The sequence below is a fragment of the Bubalus kerabau genome, chromosome 16 (genome assembly GCF_029407905.1).
Source record: "Bubalus kerabau isolate K-KA32 ecotype Philippines breed swamp buffalo chromosome 16, PCC_UOA_SB_1v2, whole genome shotgun sequence".
NCBI lineage: Eukaryota > Metazoa > Chordata > Mammalia > Artiodactyla > Bovidae > Bubalus > Bubalus kerabau.
In genome coordinates, this window is record NC_073639.1 from 46288465 (window position 1) to 46296933 (window position 8469).

Here is an 8469-nt window from a genome sequence, read left to right on the forward strand (position 1 = left end):
GTCTTAATAAATCAGCATCTGGTAATAAGGTGCTTCCCTCTCATTGTCAGATGTGTCTGTGCATGTCTGTTTGAGAGAGAGAGAAAGAGAGGAGAAAAAGAAAGAGCATTTTTGGTTGCAGCAGGTGAGTACACAGAGAATCATGTCTGAAGGCAATGTGGCTGCTACAGTTCCCACACGCTACCCTGGGACTGTGTCCCAAAATGTTATCAAACTTAGGTCCAGCTGCTCCCTGCTCCAAAATCAGTACCCAGGGGACAAGTTTTGCTAGAAAGGAAAGTTGCTGTTATTTTTTTTTTAATTTATTTATTTTAATTAGAGGCTAATTACTTTGCAATATTGTATTGGTTTTTGCCATACATCAACATGAATCCACCACGGGAAACTGTACATGAAACTGGAGCCGATTATACAGAGGAAAGTTGCTTTTAATTAGAACATCATCAATCTGTGGAGAAGGTGGACTCAGTGTCCGCAAAAACTACCTCTGAAAATCCTGCTCTGCCATGAAGATTCTCAAAGGGAAAAAGGGAAGTAACCTGAGTTATTCATTAAGAGAGGGGATCAGAGTCATCACCATCCCCTGCTGAATGCAGGCTTGTCAACTCTTCATGATCTTTCTTTAAATGCATCTTGTTCACACAGTTTGTTCAAGAGATTATTGAAGAAGAAGCTGGGGAAGAGACTTGGTCATCTGTTAATTACTTCTTTGATCTACTGAAGAAACCAACAAGTTAAGTGAAACATTGGGTGATTAAAAGATTCGAAAGGTGTGCTTGGGGTGGAGATGAGTAGAGCACAAAGGCATCTGGTTTAAAAGTTAGTTACATGTTGCTTTGTTAAAGTGATATGGAAAGAGGCTTCCTGCTGAGGACTGTCTCCTGTAAGCAAAGAACTGCTTACAAAAAAAAGAGAAAACCAACAGCAAACCCTGGAGCTCACATTGTGATTACCACACAACAGATCTCTACAGGTCAGTACCAGCAGTCAGTCCACCACTGGAAGTTCTCCTATGAAGACATAGTATACTGAGAATATAACATAAAACTGCAAGACACTGTTCCTGACGATGGTGCTGTGGACGTGTGAGCAAGATCATGTAGAGGAAGAAGAGCCTGTAATTATGAAATATTCTTGGCTTTTGTATGTTGTTAACCTTCTGGCTGGGTGGTACCCTTCCTTGCTACTTATCATTCACTGTTAGCTGACTGTAAAGAGACTCCAGATTTTGACAATTAGACAATATCCTTATCGGTACTCAGTTCCTCCCTATCTTCTTTAAAAGTGAATATGAATTTTATAAAACTGAGAAGATACATACCTAAAGCATGTACAACACTTTCTCTAATATTTTGGATATGCTACAATTGCCTGATTTCAGTTCAGTTCAGTCCCTTAGTCGTGTCCGACTCTTTGCGACCCCATGAATCGCAGCATGCCAGGCCTCCCTGTCCATCACCAACTCCCGGAGTTCACTCAAACTCACATCCATCGAGTAAGTGATGTCATCCAGCCATCTCATCCTCTGTCATCCCCTTTTCCTCCTGCCCCCAATCCCTCCCAGCATCAGAGTCTTTTCCAATGAGTCAACTCTTCGCATGAGGTGGCCAAAGTACTGGAGTTTCAGCTTTAGCATCAGTCCTTCCAATGAACACCCAGAACTGATCTTCTTTAGAATGGACTGGTTGGATCTCCTTGCAGTCCATTGGACTCTCAAGAGTCTTCTCCAACACCACAGTTCAAAAGCATCAATTCTTCGGCACTCAGTTTTCTTCACAGTCCAACTCTCGCATCCATACATGACCACTGGAGAAACCATAACCTTGACTAGACAGACCTTTGTTGGCAAAGTAATGCCTCTGCTTTTCAATATGCTATCTAGGTTGGTCATAACCTTTCTTCCAAGGAGTAAGAGTCTTTTAATTTCATGGCTGCAATCACCATCTGCAGTGATTTTTGACTTTAAGATAGTGCAAAAGCACTAGGGAGTCAGTGTAAACCATACTTGGAATTTAGAATGTTGCTCTTTTCCCAGGCTAGTGACACATGGTACAATCCTATCTTGCGATCCTGGGCGGTCATGCATTTACCAGGGTAAACAACTGATACACTTACAATTCTATACCTAGATGATTCTGTTTTTGACTTTCAGTACAATATCCAGTCAATTACATGATATATTCAGCACTGTATTATAAAATAAGCTTTGTGTTAGATAATTTTGCCCAACTATAGGCTAATGTAAGTGTTCTGAGTCTGTTTAAGGTGGACAAGACTTAGCTATGATGTTTGGTAGGTCAGGCGTATTCAACACATTTTGACACGATATTCTCAACTTAAAATAGATTTAACAGGACTTAACTGCATCATAAGTCAAGGAAAAGAAGAGTTTTCAGCCAGTAACTTAAATAATGAATTAAAATATTTTCTTCTGGAAGCTATAAACTTATCAAATCACCTCTAACTTTATAAAATGTCAGTGCTTAAAACAATGAATATGACATATTTAAACGTGTCTTAAAAGATTTGCTAGTAAAGCTGATAATTTTACAAACCTCAAATATTTTAATTTGAAAAAAGTAAATCCCATTTATCATAAACATATTTAACATTATTATAAAAATAATAAAACTGATTTTTATTGCCATGACTAGAAAGGGCAATGGCAGGCAGGAGGAAAAGGGTTACATGAGATTGCAGGAGACATGGTCTGTGCCCTTGGGTTTATGTGCACATGCGAGGGGAGGAGGAATAGTGGTGGATGAGAAACACACAGGAATAGTTGTTTGGTATTTTCACAAGAACTCTAGGCAGGGTCTTTTTGTGTCCATGCATTTGCATTTCTAAGTGCTCAATGCAGATAGCATTCTTGTATCTATCTGATATAATCTTGGTAGAATAGTAAACTCAAAGATTTAGAAGAGTCTACTATAATGTCCCTTGGTTTCTAGCATTCTAAAGGCAAAGGAGCATACATTTAACATCAACTAATTCAGGCAATCGGAACAACAGACTGGTTCCAAATAGGAAAAGGAGTACGTCAAGGCTGTATATTGTCACCCTGCTTATTTAACTTATATGCAGAGTACATCATGAGAAACGCTGGGCTGGAAGAAGCACAAGCTGGAATCAAGATTGCCGGGAGAAATATCAATCACCTCAGATACACAGATGACACCACCCTTATGGCTGAAAGTGAAGAGGAACTCAAAAGGCTCTTGATGAAAGTGAAAGAGGAGAGTGAAAAAGTTGGCTTAAAGCTCAACATTCAGAAAACGAAGATCATGGCATCTGGTCCCATCACTTCATGGGAAATAGATGGGGAAACAGTGGAAACAGTGTCAGACTTTATCTTTTTGGGCTCCAAAATCACTGCAAATGGTGACTGCAGACATCAAATTAAAAGACGTTTACTCCTTGGAAGAAAGGATATGATCAACCTAGATAGCATATTCAAAAGCAGAGCCATTACTTTGCCAACGAAGGTCCATCTAGTCAAGGCTGTGGTTTTTCCAGTGGTCATGTATGGATGTGAGAGTTGGACTGTGAAGAAAGCTGAGTGCCAAAGAATTGATGCTTTTGAACTGTGGTGTTGGAGAAGACTCTTGAGAGTCCCTTGGACTACAAGGAGATCCAACCAATCCATTCTAAAGGAGATCAGCCCTGGGTGTTCTTTGGAAGGAATGATGCTAAAGCTGAAACTCCAGTACTTTGGCCACCTCATGCGAAGAGTTGACTCATTGGAAAAGACTCTGATGCTGGGAGGGATTGGGGGCAGGAGGAAAAGGGGACGACAGAGGATGAGATGGCTGGATGGCATCACTGACTCAATGGACATGAGTTTGAGTGAACTCTGGAAGATGGTGATGGACAGGGAGGCCTGGCGTGCTGCGATTCATGGGGTCCCAAAGAGTTGGATACGAGTGAGTAACTGAACTGAACTGAACTGAAAGTCAAAAAATCATAAGTCGAATTGTTAGGGAAAGCACAATGATTGAAACCGCCCACCCTGGCCAGGCACCATAGTAACCATTTGCATGAGTTGTTTAATGACAGGAGATCCTGATAAGGAATACGGAACTAATAAGCCACCACCAACCGGAAGAGTTAGGGAAAGGTTGAAAGGAGACATCGCGTGTCCGTCCACTTCTCAGAATCCCTCTCGCTAGCATCCATCTTGGCTGAGTGATGCGTGTGCCACCAGGAAAGACTGTAAATTAAAGTGATTGGCCAAAGACCACCCAGAAACTAATCCCATCACCATAAAATGGGAGAACGGCAGAGCTGTTCTCCTGGGTTCCCTTACCCTACTGCTCTCCTCCTGGGTGCCCTTTCCCAATAAAATCTCTTGCTTTGTCAGCACATGTGTCTCCTCGGACAATTCATTTCGGAGTGTTAGACAAGAGCCCAGTTTTGGGCCCTGGCAGGGGTCCACCTTCCTGGAACAGAACCATTGTTAAATCAGGGATTGTCATACTAGAAATCATCTTTCTGTGTTATGATAGGAATTTCAATGAAGATTATTCTTTTAATAGTCTGTTTCACTGAATACCTCAAAACAAATGTTGAGGTCTCTTGAATTCTAAAAGAATGTAAATATTCTTTTATAAACAGTGAAGTCTCTTGTAAATTGGGAAGATTTTGATGTATATATTATAAATTTAATTCAACTATAAAATAAATATATTGGAGGGAAAAAACTTCTATAATGATAATTAAGAATCAGCAAGATAATAGAGAAATACTTAATTTTTCACACAGGTCCACGAAAAAAACCAGCTGGTAAAACTAGTGTAGTGAAGCCAAGGAATTTTGTAATAAAATTCATGAATAACAATGAAAGGGATGCTGAAGTCTGTGTTGAAAAGAAACACTTTAAGCTTCTAGTCTTATAAACAGTAGTTTAAATTTTTTGCATTATTTTAAATTTAAAACAAATTTTTTCTAATGTTTGTTCTATATGCTCATTTCTTAAGGTTTTTCTCTTCTGGATAGACTTCTTAAAAACTACTTTGTATCTTAATGTCTTCAGACTCCTGCGTGAAACTAAGAATGCAACATCAAATTAAAATATGTAATTAATACAAAGGGAAGGAATTTCTAAAATGACTCAAGAATTTAGAAAGCTTAAGATCTTTCCCTTCATTTTACAGCTGCTTCTGTCATGGTGACAAGGCAGCAGGAAAAAGCCAAGTTCAGTTCACCGTTAGTCCTGTTATGAATTTCATGACTTATTTCATTTGGTTTACACAAATAGCAAGAAATAATATTGGCAAATCTATTTCACCTCCCCTGAGTTTCAAACTGATGCAAATTCAGAAGAATAAGCCAATACACTCATAAACAATTAAACTCAGTGGAAAATTACCCTGAAGCCCCAGTAATATTAATTATAAAACAAGAATTCTTAAGAGATCTTTTCTTCTTTACTTCTGGCTGTACTAGAAAAAAAATTATTAGTAGGCCATGTTTACTTTAGGACACTTTTCCTTAGTGTTGAAATGTTTGCAATTTCCTACCTTTTGTCAGAAACAATATTGAATACAGTCAGTTTATATCTTGGTCAAAACAATATACTTTTTACTTTTATTAATATAGTAATATGAATACTAATGAAAGATAACCCCTGGAGTTTCCAACTATTTCCTTCACTGTGTCTTAATTAAAAGTTTATTCTTACCCACACATAATATTTTTTATGTGTTTACATTGTATGTGTTAATTTGATAAGTTTTTAAGTTTGACTTTTTATATATGATATGTGCCTCTTTCATTTGTTCAAGACAGATTTATTAGCATCTCAAACCTAAGACCTTGCAAAAAGTTCAAAGATATGTATGTCTCATTCATGAATTTTTTCAACAGTTATTACTGAGCATTTGCAATGGGCTAAACCTTGGTAATAGAGGTATCTGATTATGATGAGGTATAGCTGCTTCTTGCAAGAATGTTAATGTAAGAGTGAATTTTAATGTGTTATTTAATGTGGGTGAATGTAAATGTGTATTGGAAAGGTGGAGGTAGGATTGATTAAAGATGGCTGAGAATGGATTTCTGTTTCACTTTTCCCTTTAAGAAGTGAACTCTAATGTAATCTGGGCTATCCTTTGTGATGTATTTAACTGACAGAATGCATTGGCAGTAATGTTATGAGACATTCCAAGTCTGGACCGAGAAAAGACTTTGTCTTCATCCCTTAAAATACTCACCTTTGGAAAATTATTCCCTCTGAGAACCCTGCTGACACACTGAAGCCATATGGAAAGCCCACATGTTGGTCCAAAGCTCTAGTCAAAAGACCCAAATCAATTCCCGAGTGAAAGTCAGCATCAGTTACCTGCTGTGTGAATGATCCCTCTTGCAAACATCCAGACCAGTGGAACTTACAGGTGAGCAGAACCCCAGCTGACATCTGCACCTGCACTAGTGACCCCAGGTCGGAAGCAGGCTCTACTGTACTTTCAGTGTTTTTAATAAGTATTAGAAAAATAGAATTGTGTTCCTTGGATATTAACTTATCATTAGGAAGTAGGACCCTGGTGATCTTTTACACCCACTGTATTAGTTTAGATGAGGATATGAAAAAGCTAAACTGGGAAATAGTAATTATGCATCATGTATTTATTTCTTGATCATAGTACATATCCAACACAAATTCCACCAAGTTACAACAGGGTCCAGGTTTGTATTGGCACCATTATCCCAAAGCTACATCTTCTGGGACCCAAATTCTCCCTGTTTGGAAGAAGAAAAGACTGGAGGATCACATTTATATGCCCTTTTCCCAGTCTCACCAAGATGTGACACACATCATTTTCAATCACATTTAGTCAATTAGAACCAGTCACGTGGCTCTCCCTAACTTCCAGGGACCATGCAAATGTAGCCAGCAGATGGAATGTGAGTTGTACTGTAAACTTCTCTACCCTCTCTGACTTGCAGTCATGACTTTCGTGAAACATTCAGTTTAATGTCAGTTTGGATATGGATACATTTGATGAAAATGTAGAGGATTTAAAAATGAAAGAAATAAGGCAAACATGACCAAGAATAGCAATATTAAAAAGAACAACAAAAATAAGAAATGGTATTTAAGTGTTAGAATGTGCCAGACATGTTCTAAGAACTTAAAATGCATTATTTCCCTTAATTATTGCAATTACCTTCTAATCTAATTATTATTACTATCCAGAAATTGTTACAAAGTCCAAGCTCACTCTGCTGACTGTCCAACAGGTCAATAAATCCAAGGGATGAGATGTTGAGGCAAGGGCTACAACTTTATTTACAAAGCTGGCAGACGGAGAGGATGGCAAACTAATGTCTCAAAATAACTATCTTATCAAGTTCTGGATGCAAGATTCTTTAATAGAACAGAGAAGGGGTAGGTGAAGAAGCAAAATTTTAAAAGCCATTAATCTTACAAATATCTCCTGGAATGACTTTCTTCAAGGAGGGGACGTGTTGATTTATTCCTTTATGTAGCCATCCACAGGTTGACAGGATCCTAAACAAAAGTATTTTTGTTCAACATTCAGACAGAGGGCAGGGTTCCCTGAAGCAGGCCATTATGTATGATTACAACACTAAATATTATAGTAAATACTAAATACAGTGAGGGCTTCCCATATAGCTCAGTCAGTAAAGAATCTGCCTGCAAAACAGGAGACACAGGTTCAATTCCTGGGTCAGGAAGATCCCCTGGAGAAGGAAATGGCAACCCACTCTAGTATTCTTGCCTGAAGAATCCCATAGACAGAGGAGCCTGGTGGGCTACAGTCCAAGGGGTTGCAAGAATCGGATATGACTTAGGGACTAAAAAGAGAGAGCTAATACTAAAAGCAATGAAAAATAAAGGCTAAATTAAAAAAAAAAAAAGATCCTACATGGAGTCAAAATTGGCTCTCCCCTGTAACAATTTTATAGATGACAAAATGAAGTCTAGAAACTCAAGTCCTGATTACTTGAATAAGGAGTCCAAGGTCACACAACTAGTTGGTGGTAGAGACAAAATTTGAAATCTATGTGGGCTAGCTCCAGATTTTGATAAAATGGAAAAAATTCCAGAAGACAGTACCTGGAACAAAGCACACTGTATTTTCCCAAGATGGCTCAGAGAGTTGCACCATTACCACGTATTGAAATGCTATGAACCAGAATTTGATCCTGGTAGGCTGCAGTCCATGGGGTCACTAAGAGTCGGACATGACTGAGCGACTTCACTTTCACTTTTCACTTTCATGCATTGGAGAAGGAAATGGCAACCCACTCCAGTGTTCTTGCCTGGAGAATCTCAGGGATGGGGGAGCCTGGTGGGCTGCTGTCTATGGGGTTGCACAGAGTTGGACACAACTGAAGTGACTTAGCAGCAGCAGCAGCAGCTTCCAAGCTGAGAAATATCATCCCAGCAGCTCTGGCCTTTCAGGGGTGACTAGAGACTGATGTGTGATCAAAATGACACAGGGCAAG